The sequence below is a fragment of the Podarcis muralis genome, chromosome 9, assembly GCF_964188315.1.
Source record: "Podarcis muralis chromosome 9, rPodMur119.hap1.1, whole genome shotgun sequence".
NCBI lineage: Eukaryota > Metazoa > Chordata > Lepidosauria > Squamata > Lacertidae > Podarcis > Podarcis muralis.
Genome location: NC_135663.1, coordinates 39,368,289 through 39,386,373, shown reverse-complemented (window position 1 = coordinate 39,386,373; position 18,085 = coordinate 39,368,289). Strand labels below are relative to the sequence as shown.

The 18,085-nt window shown below is 41.9% G+C and overlaps 1 protein-coding gene and 1 long non-coding RNA gene across 3 annotated transcripts in view; one reads left to right on the top strand and one right to left on the bottom strand.

Moving 5' to 3' along the window:
* The window catches only part of FHIP1A (FHF complex subunit HOOK interacting protein 1A), an 82,946-nt gene extending 79,756 nt beyond the window's left edge, over positions 1-3,190 (bottom strand). Inside the window, exon 1 of the mRNA XM_028745004.2 lies at positions 2,696-3,190. The gene's annotated coding sequence lies outside the window, so the exon portion shown is untranslated. The remainder of the gene's footprint in view (positions 1-2,695) is intronic.
* A 1-nt stretch (position 3,191) lies between these two features.
* LOC144328872 (uncharacterized) lies at positions 3,192-17,801 on the top strand. Of its 2 annotated transcripts, none has more exons than XR_013394199.1 (2): positions 3,192-3,633; positions 17,649-17,801. It is a non-coding gene; the product is annotated as an uncharacterized LOC144328872 (long non-coding RNA). The 2 variants fall into 2 exon arrangements; XR_013394200.1 differs by lacking the exon at positions 3,192-3,633 and adding an exon at positions 11,296-13,094.
* The last annotated feature ends 284 nt before the right edge of the window (positions 17,802-18,085 follow it).

The following is an 18,085-nucleotide window of genomic DNA, read 5'->3' as shown; positions in this document are numbered from 1 at the left end:
ATACTAAGCTCTTGAAAATATATATATTTTTAGACAGAAAGTAGACAACAACATCTAAACACAATCACGTGTCAATTAGTGGAGAACAACATCACTTATGGATGCCATTATTACTAGTTTCCTTAATCAATCAAGCATGCACCAAGGCACTGGAAACAAGTGATCAGTAAACAACTTCAAGTCAAACAACATTCTACCAGCCAAGAATTGTGATCTGCCAAGTGCTCCACAACTTGCCTTTCTGTACTATAGTTTCAAATAGACAGCAAAAACAGGTGTTTTGTCAAGACTCTGATAAACCACCCTACATGGCTGACTGCTTAGGTTACAGACTTCACACAGGCCAGCCAGTCTGCGACAAATCAGACTACAGGTAACTCTTCCCACCCCCCACCCCCCAGTTTCACAAAATTAAAGAAAGCAGTTAAGCAAGCCTATGTTCATCAATACTTTTTTTAAAAGGCATACTGTGGTTTTAGAAGCTCATTTGCTGAAACAGCTTTTCTATGCCTTCTTCACCCCCACAGTTATGTGCCTAGAATAATAAAGTGACTTAGCTCACATGATTTCCAAAAAACTTATTTAACTATTGTTCCCCTTATCTCTAATCTCCAGTCATACAATATACCCAAAGAAAGAAATTAACAATCAATTTTATCAAAATAAATCAGTGTCATGTACATGTTTACTCATAACCAAGCCCAACTCTGATAGCTATGAATCAGGTTACAGCCTAAACATGTAAGGACCCTTCACTCACTCACACACTTTCTTTTCGCCCAGCCAAACTTATTTGATGGTAAAGATGCTTAAGCTTGTGCCTTAAGATTCATTAGGCATCGAACTGCTTAAAGTAAAACTTCAAGCTTATTTTAAATGTTGTAATGAAGAACTTCACTAAAATGTATCCATTTATCCATTACACTAAAATGTACCTTATACGCGCCTAGAGGCCAGAATCAAGATTCAGAAAGCCAGCCAGAAATCAGTTTTTAGGTACCCATTCTGAGGGAAAGGGAGACAGGGCCACACAACCTGTTGAGCTATATGAGTGAATTTACATGTTTAACAGAATCCTTTTAAGTGTCTCCTACAGAACCCTAGAAACATCAAAGTTTCATACTCAAACCTTAGAAAAATAATTTGGACTGCAGGGGTCTGGTCTGATCACTTGTTCACCTGTATACATGCAAATTTCACATCAGCCTTCACAAACTTAGTGTCCTGGGTTGGGAAAGTCTTCCATACATGGACTCACTGCATCTCTCACCACTATTTGCAGCTCTCCTCTGCTCTCTAAGCCAGTATATCTGCTAGCAGAGGTTCATGCTGCATGCAACTGATGAAACAATATGCATGCATTTTTAAACAACTATCCTGTATATTCTTTGACAAACTACAGGTACTATAAATTATTCCTAGATCACATATTACTTTGCTGTAATTCATACTGGCTTCAAAGGAAAACAATTGTGTAAATGGGATCATTTCTTGCTCATAAAATATTTGGGAAATGTGCATCGGATGTCTAGATCCAGGAAAATCCAAAACAAAGATTGATATAAAAGTGCAAGACATGAGGAAAGAAAGAAAAAATCACTCTAAGCATCATTTCTGAAAAGAGCCTTACTTTGATCAAAACAGCCATCTCTATGGTAAGCGGAAACTCTTTTCCCTCTTAGCCAAAAAGATAAAGGCGATTAAGCTGGAATTATTTCCCAGTGACCTATATAATTTTGTCAGCTTGCCAGTTACTATTAGTGCAGGCCATCTAGGGATGGAATGGCAATAACCACAACCTAACCCTTTTCTGGGGGCAATGGGAAAGGGTCGATCCAATCAATTTTAAAACAGAACAGTGCTGTAATTATTAGCAGCGATGTGAAGTAAACAAGGTTTGCTGTAACGTGTTGCTACCTTCCTCTAGCTAAGAAAGTCGCTTCCTTGTTCGCCCCTCCCACAGCAGCAGCATCCATTCCCCAGTAGGGAGAGGATTAAGTTTGTTAACTCAAGAGAGAGACCGGTTTCGTCTGGGCAGAGTTTGACAGAGAGGGAAGACTTTTGAGTCATCTGCCGCTCGCGTTCTTACAAAACCCGAGGCAAGCAGCACCCAACCCTCCCTCCTGCGTTTGCAAATTGCAATGCTTTGTGCGGGCGCCTCTTGCAACCAGGCACGCTGACAATTCACTGGGGGAGGGAGGGAGAGAAAACTCCCGGGTTCCAAACGTTTTCCGAGAAGCAACAAGTGTTTCAGAAATACTTTCAGGCGCGGGAGGAGGAGGTGAGGGAGAAACCCGACAAAGGCGGGAAGACCTCACAAACCCTCTCCAGACTTTCTTTTCTTCCTCCCTTTTCAAGCTTTGCAACAGGCGCGCCCCTCCTCCTCCGCTGAAACCTGAACTGGCCCATCACCTCTGAGAGGCACAAGAAAACGCCGCACGCAAGCAAGCGCAGCACCCGGCTCCTTCCTAGGCCGCAGTGGTAATTCGAGGTCAAAACGGCGTCATTCCCGGGGGTCGCGACCCACTCCCCATGGGAGCAAAGCATCCTCCAGCCGAGGGCGACCCCTCAGTCCGGAGTGAAGAAACGCGACACTCTCCTGAAGAGGAAAATTCCTCTCGGGAGAAACACGTGGGTGGGTGAGCCGCTGCCACACCAGATTAACACTAAAGAATTAAAAGGAGCGAAGGAATACCTGGGCGGCCTCGAGCGCCTCCTCGGCGGTTGTTTTGCTCGGCGGTGCTGCTTTATCTAGAGTAGTGAGCCTCCCCCATGTCCGGAGAGCAGAAAGTTTTCTCCTCGGCGAGGCGCGAACCGCCCGCTTCCCCCCGACGCGCACACGCTCCCCCGAGCGGGTTCCCTGGGAGTTGGCTCAGCCGCGCGCAATCCTCTGGGCGCCGCTGCGCTGCTGCCTCTGGGGAGAGAGGCGGGGAGGCGCTGCTAACAACAACAACAACTCCAGCAGCAGCAGCAGCAGCAGGTAAATCCCTCCCTTGCGCTGGAGCAGCCGGCTTTGAGCAATAATCCTCCAAGCACTGGAGGGAAGGGCGGGGGAGAAGGAGAGGCTGCTCCGCCGAGTCCCTGCCAGCCCCTCTCCAGAAAACAGAGTTGGAACAACAGCAGTTTGACTGCGGGCGGGCGGCGCAGAAACGGAGAAACTGGGCGGGCGGCGGGGTGCGTAAGGAGGCTGCAAGCGGGCCTCGGTTTTTGGGGCGTGTGAGTCACGAGGAAGAAAGAGCTGGAACATGTAACGTGAGTGTCTTCACGCACCTCTGGGGCTTAACTTCCTGTGCCTTGATTTCCACCCGGTTTTAAGGACCTGGCCTCTGCGGAGTCCCATCATGAGTTGCCTGCTCGCTCTGCTTAGGGATGGGCGCTGAGCTGACCTGAACTCCGCGCAAACGAAGCGCCTTTCTCCTGACGCCTCGGAGCAAGGAGGAGGTGGAGACCTCTCTGTTGTTGCCCCTTCGCTCGCTTAATATTTCTGGTTCCTTCTAAGTCTGCAAAATGTCAAGGAGGTTCCGGGAGGAGTATCGTCGCTACAATAAAAACTCGCATTACACGGACAGATGGGATCCAATCGGACTGCCAAAGCCAGCTGAAATTCGGTCACTAAGGGGCAACAGAAAGAGAGTAAGAAAAAGGGGGAAGAAAAAGGATTGAGCTCTAGTGGTTTAATATAATATGATTCAACAAGTAACTGTAGAGCAGGCATCCCCAAACTTGGCCCTCCAGATGTTTTCGAACTACAACTCCCATCATCCCTAGCTAACAGGACCACTGGTCAGGGATGGTGGCAATTGTTGTCCCAAAACATGTGGAGGGCCGAGGTTGGGGGTGCCTAGTGTAGAGCATAGGATACAATTCAGGCAAAATTAGGAGCTTTCAAATACCACGTAAATCCCCTGGCAGGATTATGTCTACAGAGTTCTCAGCTGTCCATGTGCATGATCCAGAAGTCCTTACAACAACCCTATGAGGTAGGTGGAACAAGAGTCTTTCCTTGCTCACCAGAAAAGAAACTTCTTCACACAATACCAAGCTAAACTATTGAAATTGCTCCCACAAATTGTAAAATGATGGTCACCTACTTGGATGTTTAAAGAGGATAAGAAAAAAAATGGAGTAACAAGTCTATCAACAGCTGCCTACGGCCTTCCCATAGGAATCTGGTTAGCTACTGTAAGAACAGGATCCTGGAGGAAGAGATGGGCCTTTGGTCTGATCCACCAGGACTTTTCTTATGCTCTTAACCTTTTGTTACTGCTTGAGACAAAAAAGGGAAAGTCTACGTCTGCCGTCTTAGCTATCCCTGCTACTTCTGCTACTTTCATTAGCCATAGGAATCCCACTTTGTTTTTCTCATTATTTCTGGTGCCACCTTTGTTGGATGGACCCAATTTCTAGTATTAGGAGTGCCATGGGGGGGGGGAGAGCAAGCCCCCCAAAATGTTCAAGTAGGCCTGGGCCTCCTCAATATTCTGCGGCCTGCAGCAGGCCCTATTGGGCCTTCCCGCGGCTGCAGTTTACCTGTGGCCGTGACAGGTTTCACAGGGCCTACCTGCAACCATCCCCGCCAGGGCTTCCTGCAGCTGCAGTGGCCCCCGCCAAGCCTACTCGCAGCTGCGGCAGACTCTGCCGGGCCTTGCCATAGCAGACACTGCCGGGCCTCCTACGTGTGTCTAGTTTTGTGAGAGAGAAAAGCCTATTCCTATCCTACCCAGTATCTTCATGCCATGCATGAACTTTTAAACATCTATCATGCCCCTCCTTATTTGCCTTTTTTCTAAACTATCAAGCCTCTAATGCAGTGGTATCTCGGTTTTTGAACATCTCCGTTGACTAATGTTTCGGTTTTCGAACGACTTAAACCAGAGGTTTGCTTTTCGAACACACCTCGGAAGTCAAACATGCCACGCAGCTTACGTATTGAGTTTTCCGTTTTTGAATGTTTCGGAACTCGAACGGTCTTCTGGAACAGATTACGTTCGAAAACAAAGGTACCACTGTATAGTGAAAATGTGCAGGTCACCCAATACTGAATAGCAATTGCTCCCTTGCTGTAACCTGCCCTGGGATTGGGACATTATGGTGAAGGACAGGCAAGAAATCTAATACATAAAAATGATGATGTTCGTAATCATAGGCTGTCTTAGCTGCTGGAAGTATTTGGGCATGGATTTGCATAAAAGGTTAATGAAGTAAAATATAAAAATAAGCTTATTCTTTTGAAAATCAGGATCACTTGGCATTCAAATACACAAGAAAAGAAGAAGCAGAATCCTGTGAATATTTCGTCAGAAATAAGTCCCATAGTAAGTAAATGCATAGGATTATAACTTCTAAATTTGGTTAAAAACAAATTTTCTTTGTCCCAGGATGAGGTAAAAGAGACAAGACATAGTTGCCTAAAATAATAATAATAATAATAATAATAATAATAATAATAATAATAATAATAATTTATTTATACCCCCCTTCTGGCTCGGAACCCCAGCCACTCTGGGCGGCTTCCAGCAAAATATTAAAATACAATAATTCATCAAATATTAAAAGCTTCCCTAAACAGGGCTGCCTTCATGTGTCTTCTAAAAGTCAGATAGTTGTTTATTTCTTTGACATCTGGTGGGAGGGCATTCCACAGGGCGGGTGCCATTACCGAGAAGGCCCTCTGCCTGGTTCCCTGTAACTTCACTTCTCACAGTGAGGGAACCTCTAGAAGGCCCTCGGCGCTGGACCTCAGTGTCCAGGCAGAACGATGGGGGTGGAGACGCTCCTTCAGGTATACTGGGCCGAGGCTGTTTAGGGCTTTAAAGGTCAGCACCAACACTTTGAATTGTGCCCGGAAACATACTGGGAGCCAATGTGGTCTCGGCGGCCACTCCCAGTCACCAGTCTAGCTGCTGCATTCTGGATTAGTTGTAGTTTCCAGGTCACCTTCAAAGGTAGCTCCATGCACATTGCAGTAGTCCAATGATTGATGGTTGCTCTTTGATAAATGGAGCAATGAAAGTAGTTACCCTATAGTAGCAAGCTCCATCTTCAATGGCAGACTTTGGGCTCTCAAATTTCAGTGGCACCCTGTGCTAAAGTTCACTCCCTGCACTCTGTTTTACAGCATTGTTTTGGTGCCCCTGCAGCATGATGCCCCATGTGCAACCACACCAGTTGTGCTAACCTAAAACCTTCTCTGTCGTCTCTGTCATCTTCATCTGAATTTTTGAGACTGGAGAATCTTCTATAGTTAGAAAACTTCCTGGTAACATGGACCAATCAGTGTCTCAGGCACATGCTTTTGAAGCCAATTAGAGGGCATTATGCTAACACGATTTCTATTGCCCATGCTTTAAAAAGGACGTGTTGCAATGTCCCCCATGGGTATGGCCAAGTGGGTGCAGGGGGAGCAGCTACCCCCCCATCAAGTAAAACAATATAAATACTTAACTGACCGATCACATAGGTTCTGCCGCCCCAACAAAAGTCCTGGCTATGCCCATGATGTCAGCCAGAACTAGGAATGATATAATGACTAGTCTTGACTGCAATTAGAGAATTCCTGTGTTTGTAGACACTGAAGGTTAAAGGGAAACAATTAACTAGGCAGGGTGGGGAACTGAATCCAGAAGAAACGTGACACAGGCAAAGGTGTCATAAAAGATACCTTATGTACTGTTTTGGATTAAACTACTTAACAAATCGTTCTTTTACAGTTCTGTCAATGGCTCTTTTTCCTTTTCTCAGGGTTTCAGTTATTGGGTTTATTTCCCTTTACTCTTTGTACACTTCCTCTTGGCAATCTGGTTTCTTTTTTTTTTTGACTCTCAGTATCCTACTGACTGGGGATGCGGGATGCGGGTGGCGTTGTGGATTAAGCTACAGAGCCTAAGGCTTGCCGAACAGAAGGTCGGCGGTTTGAATCCCTGTGACAGGGTGAGCTCCCATTGCTCGGTCCCTGCTCCTGCCAACCTAGCAGTTCGAAAGCATGAAGTACAAGTAGATAAATAAGTACCACTCTGGTGGGAAGGTAAACGGCATTTCCGTGTGCTGCTCTGTTCACCAGAAGTGGCTTAGTCATGCTGGCCACATGAGCCAGAAGCTGTTCCCTCGACCAATAAAGTGAGATGAGCGCTGCAACCCCAGAGATGTCCGCTACTGGACCTAATGGTCAGGGGTCCCTTTACCTTTATCCTACTGACAATATCTAGCTCTTCACCCTTCCCGCCCCCGTTTTCCTCTTCTCCTGCTGTTTTTACCAATATGTCTAATCTATTTCTGCCTGGATGTTGGATCATTATCTCAAACTTAATATCTAATATGTTTTCCACGGAGAGCAACAGGAGTTGCATTCCAAGGAACTAAAAACATTTCTACTTGTGGCAGTCGGGCTACAGGTGGCACAAAACTGGGGTGGGTGGGTGTGGAATCAGCAAACTTGCAACTTGCCTTATGGAGGCAAAAGATATGGACAGTGGAATTAATGGAGAAACTTACAAAATATATGAGAGCTCTAAATGGAACTCAAGACTCCAACTATTGCACTTCTTTTATTACTTTCCTGCCTGGCAATCCATCAAATTGGCATCCTCCATCTATACATGTAAAATTGTACTTTCTTCTCCCTCAGTGGGTGAGAGGGATGAGAACTGTATTATTATTTTTGTTACAAATGTCTATTGATATACAGTGGTACCTTGGGTTAAGTGCTTAATTTGTTCTGGAGGTCCGTACTTAACCTGAAACTGTTCTTAACCTGAAGCACCACTTTAGCTAATGGGGCCTCCTGCTGCTGCCGCACCACCACCGCACGATTTCTGTTCTCATCCTGAAGCAAAGTTCTTAACCCAAGGTACTATTTCTGGGTTAGCGGAGTCTGTAACCTGAAGCGTATGTAACCCGAGGTACCACTGTATTAGCACAGTTTTGATGCTTACTTTTGTAAAAACTTAATAGAAACATTTTAAAAACCTTAATATATGCAAGCCTAATGTTGCAATCCTATACACCATTTCCTGGGAGGAAGCCCTAGTGAACTTATTGGGACTTTCTTTTGCGTAAACATGTATAGAAGTGCACTATGCATGTATTGTGTTTCTCCCTAAAACAGGGTGACTCATTTGCGGTCTTCCAACTTTCCCTCAGCACAGTCCAGAGTCGGAGATGTTCAACAACATCTGGAGGACCATAGTTAGGCATTCCTCCTAAAATCTTTGCAGCTTGCTTCTTTTTCTCATTCAGTTGGGAATATTACCCTCTAATCTTCTCAACAAGTGTTTAGGTATTATCTTTTATCCTTCTCTTTGGCTCATATTTCTGCTTTGGACAAAGTTTTATCCCCATTCTTTCTCTAGAACATTCTGAAAATTGATCTGTTGCTCAGCGTAAAACATTATCTCAGTTTTCAACTCTTCTGTTCATTTAGTGTTTGTTTCTTCACTTTTATGTATCTATATTTTTCCCTTTGCTGGATTTCTCTGCTGTTTTTGCAGTAAGTTTTGAACTTCTCTTCATAATATTGCTCCCTTCTTATTTATATTCCTCTATTCTTCCCAGGACCTACATTCATCTAACACTAATCTTTTTGGTAAACTGACACACCCTTACTCTGTTCCTTGTCTTTGTTCTTTCTTTAGTTATCTTGTGGATGGAATATTCAGGTGACAGATCCTCTCTTGTATTTTCCATCTTAATGCGTTGTTTCGATTTTCTGTTTCTTATTCTGAAGTTAATTATTGTATTTTTGTTCCTACTCTCCTTTCACTTTTTCCCAACTTGTTCAAAGTTTTCATTTCTCTTTAACTGCCCTCATGTTTAGATTCCAAGCCTGCAGGCAGGGTCTTGTGGGTTTATAATTATTATTATTTCTGTGTAGTATCTAGCGCATATTAGGCATTCTGTAAATTATAATAAATAATAATGTTCTTTCTCTAAAACTATTAAGACTATAGTAAGATATACATATTGTCCTTTATTTTTAATATTTTCATCCAGCAAACCTATGCTTTGAATATACATTTTCATTATTATTAATATTATTATTAGTATTATTAGTATTATTATTATGCAGGAGGCACTACAATTTACTTCTTTTGAGGGATTCCGAGGTCATAAACAGTCTTTTATGAATGCACAAATAGCTGTCAAGATGTCAGCTCACATATCCTGGATCAACTCATTTAAGAAAGATTTCCCACAACATGGCAAACTATGATCCACCTAAACATTTCACTTTTTATGTCTGTTCTGTTGTCCTTGGCCAGATTTCCCCCCGTTTGGATTACAGCCCTATTTTAAGATGGGTGTACACTACACTAAAAAAATATTCACAATTGTATGACTCAGACCTGAGATCATCTGTGACATAAAGAGTTATTCATGCATTTTTTGTTATTTTGAGTAACAGCGTCTTCCTATATATGTCTATTCAGAAGTAATCCCTGTTAAGTTTGCTAGGACTTAGTCCTAGGTAATTGTGTTTAGTAGTTTGTAGCCTAAGAATTACTCATTTATTCCAGTTAACTCTGGTTCTATCAAAAGTGCTTCTTGTTTCTCAAATATACTGCAGTTGTGTACTGTTTCTTTAAAGCTCATGCCCCTCACTGCTAGCGACATACAGTGGTACCTCTGGTTACATACGCTTCAGGTTACACACTCCGCTAACCCAGAAATAGTGCTTCAGGTTAAGAACTTTGCTTCAGGATAAGAACAGAAATTGGGCTCCGGTGGCGCAGCGGCAGCAGGAGGCCCCATTAGCTAAAGTGGTGCTTCAGGTTAAGAACAGTTTCAGGTTAAGAACAGACCTCCGGAACGAATTAAATACTTAACCTGTGGTACCACTGTACAACATAGATATTGGTATCTTTTGTTGTGTGAAAAAGTGCTAGAGAGGGTAATTTTTGGCTGCGAGGAAAAGGACTAAGAACCAACCAGCTGTGTTTCAGCTTGCAGCTTTTCAAGTGTGTGTCTCATTTTGGAAGAAAATAGAACTGAGGGATTTTGTTACACATATCTGTGTATAATGTATTGTTTGCCCCTAAAGTGATCATCAATTGAACTGAAATAGGAGGAACTTTGGTTAAGTTACAGGCTCTTGATCCACAATTGAGAATAAAACTAAATAGCAATTTTAAAAGAAAGAAAGAAAAAGAAGCTGGCCTCTGAGGAATCAGTTACACAATGTACCTGAATCTGTGCCAGTCACCAGATTCCATGTGCTTTGTGTATATTTTCTTTCTTAAATTAAAATGGCTCTCGGTTGTTTTCAAAATCTTGAGATTCCAACAATGCACAATCAAATTGCTGATTCCAGCAGTGGGCGCAACTAGCATCTTATATGACGATGACTGACCATGATAATATTAACTCTCACTGCTTTTGGGGGTGTTGAATGAAAAGAGTAAAGAACATGGCATGAGAATAAAAAGTAAAGTGTTACATATTTTGCCAATTTATAACTAGCAAGGGCACACTAGGGAGTGGAGATCCCATATTTTTGTACTTGTTTTCTCTAAGCAAAGTATTTAAATCTGTCAATAATTATTTACCGTATTTTTCGCTCTATAACACGCACCTGACCATAACACGCACATCATTTTTAGAGGAGGAAAACAAGGGAAAAAACATTCTGAATGAAACAGTGGATGTATCATTTTTGTGCTTCATGCTGTGGCCACAGACATGTGATCTGATGGTGAATTTGGAGTGACCCAATGCAAAAATCCTGAGAATTCCTGTGGATCCATGCTTTGTAACCACATTTTTGCACCATTGCAGCCCCAGGCAACAGTGGGTGCGTGATTTTTTTGGTGCAGGCTGTAGCCATGGACATGCTATGTGATCTGATGGTGAATTTGGGGTGACCCAATGCAAAGATCCTGAGGATCCATGTGGATCTATGCTTTGTAACCACATTTTAAGTGGGGAGCGAAGGAAAAACAAAGAAGGGACATGAGGGGTGTGCAGAGAAGCAGCTGGCTAAGAATGCAGGAGAGGGATTTAACGGGAGGGAGGAAAGAAAGGCAAAAGTTTCCCCCCACCCAAGCCAGCCATCTCTCTCTCTCTCTCTCTCTCTCTCTCTCTCTCCCTCTCTCTCCCTCCCCCCCTCTCTCTCCCTCCCCCACTCTCTCTCCCTCTCCCCCAGCAGTACCGGAGCACAGAGAGGACACTTTCCCCTCTGCTTGCCTGGAGGGGAGGAATGCAGGGGAGGGAGGAAAGAAAGGCAAAAGTTTTTCCCCACCCAAGCCAGCCATCTCTCTCTATCTCTCTCTCTCTCCCTCTCTCTCCCTCCCCCCCCTCTCTCTCTCCCTCCCCCCTCTCTCTCCCTCTCCCCCAGCAGTACCGGAGCACAGAGACGACACTTTCCCCTCTGCTTGCCTGGAGGGGAGGGGCTTTCCCTGCTCTTTGTTCCATTTCAGCAAACACAGCAAGGAAACAGAGGAGGGTGGGCAGTAAGACCCTGAGGCAGAATGCAGGAAAGCAGCCGCTTCCTCTTTTCAGGTTTCCCTTCTCCGTGAAGCGCGATTTGATTTTTGCCTGATTTTTCGGCTCCAGGGACCACACATTCGCTCTATAACACGCACAGACATTTCCCCTTCCTTTTTAGGAGAAAAAATCTGCGTGTTATAGAGGGAAAAATACGGTATTCTATGCCTTCACAGCTCTCAACCAAGCTGGCATTATTTGATGTGCTTTGGCTATGTGCTTAATAATGTGCTATGTAATTGGCTTTCTGCCTGATGGTTGTTTTAAGGGCACAGTAGAGCCTGTGAGCTCCCGTTGTTCGGTCCTAGCTCCTGCCAACCTAGCAGTTCAAAAGCACATCAAAAGGGCAAGTAGATAAATAGGTACTGCTCTGGTGGGAAGGTAAACTGCGTTTCCGTGTGCTGCTCTGGCCACATGACCCGGAAGCTCTCTGCGGACAAACACCAGCTCCCTCGGCCTATAGAGTGAGATTAGCATGCAACCCCAGAGTCGTCTGCAACTAGACCTAACGGTCAGGGGTACCTTTACCTTTAGAGCCTGCTCACACACACACCAAAACCTTTTTTTAGTCTTAAAAACTCCCATTGACTGCATTCAACTTCACATACATATGGTTCTTATGTACATCGATTGGGTGCTCAGCCTTATTCTGAATGGCGTCACACTGACCCTGAATGAGCAGGTAAGTGGTTTGAATGTGCTCGTAGGTCCATCATTATCACTGGAGGCACAAGTGCTATTCATGATATTGAGTGCCTGCTTTGAACTCTAGCTGGTTCATCAGCTATGGTAGTTCTGGACCAAGATAGCCTGATCACAATCCTGCATGCTCTGGTGATATCCCACCTTGACTATTGTGGTAAGCTCTACATAGGGCTACTGTTGAAGATGAACGAGAAACTAGTGCAGAATGCTGCCACTCAAGAATTTGCTGGGTTTTGGGTGCTATGAGGCCTCACACTACTTGTGTTGAATTTGCACCGATTGCCTATATCTTATTGGAACATATAAACCCTTAAGTGCTTCTTCCTAAAGTAGAGGGGACAGTGTTGCTCAATGTGTGGGGATGCCAAATACAACCTTCTCATTCATTATGAGACCCCAACTTCCTCCTGGAAGCATGGATGAGCACATCAGTGATGCTCTGTCATCACCAAATGAAGACATCATCCTCTTCCTCTCAAGCAGTGCTTTTTTTTCTGGGGGTACTGAAGGGTACACCAGTGCCTTTTTTTCTAGAAGAAAAGTACTGGTTAAATGTGTGGCACTTACTGGCTTCTGGTTCCAGTCTGCCTTCATGGAAGCAGCCCCACGACAGTGGGAGAGCGTAGGAGATGCAAAAACAAGGATGATGGAGGGTAAATCATTCTTGCAAATTCCCCCCAGGGCTGCTTCACTCGCAGGCCATCTCGTTACCTGGCTCTCGCTCCAGCATGGAATGCAGGTGCCAGGGAGGTGCTGAGTGCAAAAGCACTTTGCCTGGCGAAAGCCCTCCTACGCCGCCATTAAGAAGCAGAGGTTTTCCTGTTGATTAGAGCTTAATTGGACTAAAGTACAGGTGCGTGCGAGAAGAGATGAGATCACAAACTGGAACAAACCAATGGCAAGGACTTAAGGTTTGTATTTGAGATAAGACTTCATATGCTGCAAAAGATGGGGGGGACCTATGGTTTGTTTATTTAAAGTTTCCCTCTCTACATTTATGATTCAGCAACCCTCCCCTGAACGTTAGTTCAAATTATACTTGTACAAGTGAGGATGGAAGAAATTGGATTAACAATATGGATTATAACATCAAATGGAACTGTGTGTGTAAAAAGGGGGAGAGCTCTTTTGCAAAAGGTTTTATAAATCATTTAATGTATCAACATAAATAGAAGTTATTAACATTGCAGCTGCTGTATAGGGAATTATTGTTATGACTGGAATGTAATTGAAACTACTAAGATTTTGGAACGCAGAAATAAAATCAGAAAGCCAGCAAATTTAGCACGTGGGGGAGGCACTTTAATTAAATGATATAATTTGGTACTTGAATGATTGGTAGTAATAATTGTATTATAGATTGGCATTGTTATAATGAGGCTATTATTGGAATGTAATCGAAAACTAATAAATCATTATCTACAAAAAAAATTAAAAATGTGACACTTACTGTAACGATTTCATGGTCAGTACCGGCAGCACCGTTTTTCTTGAAGAAAACCACCGATTGTAGTACAGATATTATTTTATTGTTTCGGAAACCGCTTTGGGACAACTGTTGCAGTATAACATCATGAATAAGTACATAAAATAAATACAACCTTATTTGACTAGCCAGATAAAGAGAGGTTTCCAGCAGGTATAGCTTGCATGGCAAAGCCACACCTGTTGAAATTCCTTTTCTACACAACTATTAAAGGTACAAGAGCCCTGTCCTCATTTCACTTTGCCATACCTACTTCATTCATGCCACCTTTGGATTATCCAAGTTTCCATACTTAGAATTTGTGCATACTTGTTCAATAAACTAGAGCGCTGGCAAATCTTACTGTTAAAATTCTGTAATATGAACAGCCACCCAAAAATGGCTGCTTGTGGTTTACAGACTGGATAGCAGACAGCTTGTGTTTATCTAAATTTTGTTTTTGTTTTTCTCAGTTCTTTTTGACTTTTCCAAGAAAATGTGTAAAACTATTTTTTCTCTCTCTCTCCAGTAAATCTTTTGACACCCAATTCCCATGTCTATGGCTACAGGAAGTATCCTAACATAACGTCCACATGGGGTGGGAAATGAAAATGCAGTATTTTTACTACAGTAGTCTTCTAAATTTAGCATACTTCTGTAATATTTAGGCAGATTTCTAGATAATTAGTGCAATTTGTATTTAGCATTTTATATATAATGTAACATATTTGTAGTGTGAAGCAATATAAGATGTGGACGACACATTGCTGAGATAGTGTGCATGATTAAGTGCCATCAAGAGGCTTGCAGCCCTGTTCTATGCACACTTACTTTGGATTTTTGTTACACTGATTTTTAGCTAGGAAGAGATCCTCACTCATGCAGCATGCTCTGTTTTGCAGGATCTCGCAGCATGGTCACAATACATAATCATACTGACTTGAAAGTAAGCACCATTGAAATTAATGAGATTTATTAATTCTCTCTCTCTCTAACACACACACACACACACACACCCTCTGCTGTAAAATACTGATATAAGGTGAGCTGGTTTGTGCTATATTAATGTATTTGGAGAATTTATGCATCAAAAAAACAAACAAAAAAACCCCCACACAAACAGAAAAACTATACAATTTACTTCGAAATTAAAACATGCACCTAAAAATATACTCAAATCAGGTATGAAGACAGAGATATAAAAGTGCACCAGAGAAAATAAGACCAGTTTTAAAACAGAGGCATAAAATACCTGGGCAAATAAAAAAGTCTTCATCTGGCACTGAAGAGAAAACTGGTACCCGAGTTACCTTGGGGAAGGGAATTCTGAGGCCTAGGCGCCACTCCTGAGACTTGCCTGTCGCCTATTATTACCCACCTTACCTGATTGGATTGGGGTTGGAGAGAACAATTTCAATACCTTGGCAGGTTAATCATCCTGAATACATCCCTCGTTAAAACTTTGAATTAATTAACACACTGAGGAGGTTTCATTAATTCTAAAAACAGCCTATTTATGTAATCCACTTCTCCATTTTAGAAATATGGCATTTCATTAGGATATGAGAGGAAGAAACAAATTATAATAAATTAAAGTGACTAAGTACAGAGGAAAGTATATTGGGAATGTAGAGGCTTTAATTAACAGAGGCACTAGGACTGGGCATTACTTATAAAGTCTTAAAATTTAACACTTGTTTCTAAAATGAGCCAGGTTTGTTGTCCTTGAGGCTTTCCCCAACACCACCACAAATAATCAGCTTGAGTTCATGTTGATGGACCTGAATATTTTACTCACTAGCTCTGGCAGATGTGAACTATTAAAATAAAAGCAAGCATCTCTTGCAGTTACAAAAGGCTTATTGCTGAGAATTTATCCCTTGCAGATCAGCTTTGTATACATGATTGTAGTCATGAACTACAGACATGAGCAAACATTAACTGCCACAGAGCTCTGTTATGCACTGCTATTCATAGCTCAGTTCTATACATATTTACACAGGAGTAAGCCCAATTGAATGTAGTAGGGCTTAGCTCATTTCCCGCCTAATCAAGATAATGAGTTTTTAGCTAACTATGGGTGTTAATTAGCTGACAAATGCCAGGATGCTTGCTTATCATCACTTCTTTGTTGATGGTAATTATTTTACATACATTTTAGCTTTAATATAATTATTACAATCTGTATTTTTTTATTTTAAAAATCCCTTTGATCTAACTGTTCAGGCTATAACCCACAAGGCCATGTATGTATATATTTGATCTCTGGATAACATTTAATGAATCTGCTGAAGTGAACTGAAATCCATGGTAGCTGGTGCTTTAACAAATTAGCTCATATTCAGTATATCACAAGACTCATCACTGAACTTGGGAAGTACTGCTGGTTCAAGAGCTACAAACAAGTGGTGTAAAGTATAATGAAAATTGCTTTTCCTTGATTGCTTTTTTGGGGAGGATATTACTTACAAACATTATGAAGTTCAATATTCTCAACTATAGAAGCTTCATTTGGATTAAATATGTACTTTATTTCCAACTAACATATAAGAACTAGTGCAAAATGCATCTGTCAGAGTACTGAGCAGCACATGAAATTGGACCAATAGAACACCAATTGTTCAGAATCTGCCCTGGCTACCTATACACAACTGCCCCTTGTTTAAGGTATTGATACTACCTTATAAAGGTGTTGGGCCACACCCTGAGATCTGCAGGTGAGGCCCTTATCATCTGTATGGATTTTGTCTGCTGCTATATTGATATGAGGGGTTAATTGTATTTCAGTATTTGATTTTTTTTATTGATTTGTGAATTGTAAACTATGCTGTACTTTAATCAATGAAACTTTAATGGGAACTTTTGCCATCCTCAAAGACAAGCAGAAAAAAAATGTAGACAAATATTGTAACAGTGATCTTCTGATGTTTTCACCAACAAATCACTTGTTTGCACTAACTACAGCTCAGAACTGACATATGACTTTTCCTGTATTGATATTTATTTGAAGTATTTATTATTAAAGGTATGTCAATAGAACAGAGTGGCAGCAAAGAACCATGTACGCTGCTTTGAGTTCCTTTGAGGAACCCCAGAATGTAAATGTAGTTAATATTAACAATAAAAACTCTTTTAGGGTTTCCGGGTGAAACAGTTAAATATGATCATGATGGTGCTAAGGGCTACTTGGTAATGGCATGTTCTACCACCAAGAAAAGTTCTTTTTACCATTTTGCTAAACAACTCTAGGGCAAAGCGAGAAAAGTAAAGGCCAATGTTAAAGTAAAGGAACAATTAGAGCAACACATAATCCACTAGCTAGTGTAATTTCACATAAAGTCAAAGAGATGAAAACTCAAGGTCAACAGAAATGTGGTTTAATGTTGAGTGCATTAGCTGACTTGCATTCTGGATCGTTGTAATTAATGTCATTAATGTAGACATGCTGTAGAGATCATTACCATTGATATTTAAACAAAACAGGATCGGTCTCCTTTCCCACCACTGGACATTCCATTTTACAAGTTGTTTTAATTTTGGTGCAGTCACATGATAACGTTTTGTACAGGACAAAATCAATTGGATACATGCCGTTTGTTTACGGCAAGTAACTGCATCATCTGATTTCAATTATACAATCGCACAGTAGCAAACAACGGCAGCCAAACTGAGTTTGCAAGACAACTTTTCTGTTTTTTATTATCGTAACATTATAAGACCATTTTTTATTTATATTTGACATGCAATATATGTGCTTGTATAATGCAATTTTTACTTGCATTAGAGTTACTCTGTTAACAACAGTAGTACAAGCACATTAATAATACATTGCTGCAAATGGTGTGCAAATCAGATATCAAGTGAGTTGAAAGTTTCTGTTTAGTATTTCTAATTAAGGAAGTAATTACTTCATTAAGATGTTTCTGCACCAGGGAAATCCAGCTGTTTTCCTTGAAACAGGTCTCAGGACAAGTGACCATTTACTGTCATTTTATTTCAGCCAGGAGCTACCAGGAAGAGTGGGGGTGTGGCACACCAAGGAAGAAAAGAAGAGCCAAGGAACAGAGGCTGCTAAGTTCCCCACCCATCTCAGTACTTCTGGATACCAAAATGGTTACTAAAGCTGTTCAAATAAAACCAGACCCTGCTTAAACCACGTTTCTGCATTTTCATGGATCCCTGAAGGATCTAACGTCCAGTATTAAATATTTTTGCCAACAGATGATATCATAAACTCTATTCTCATGGTACTTAGTATTTCTTCTACAGCAAGAGCTAATAGAGTATTATGGTTCAATCGAGATGTAAGGCTGCTAAGGAAAGGTCAACCCTGCAAGGAGAATTTTCAAAAGATTCCTCATTAATTAAATCTGTTGTAGTTGGAAAAAAGAGGGGGCTATAAATCTGTGTTGAAAGCCAAAAAGTTCACTGACCAGA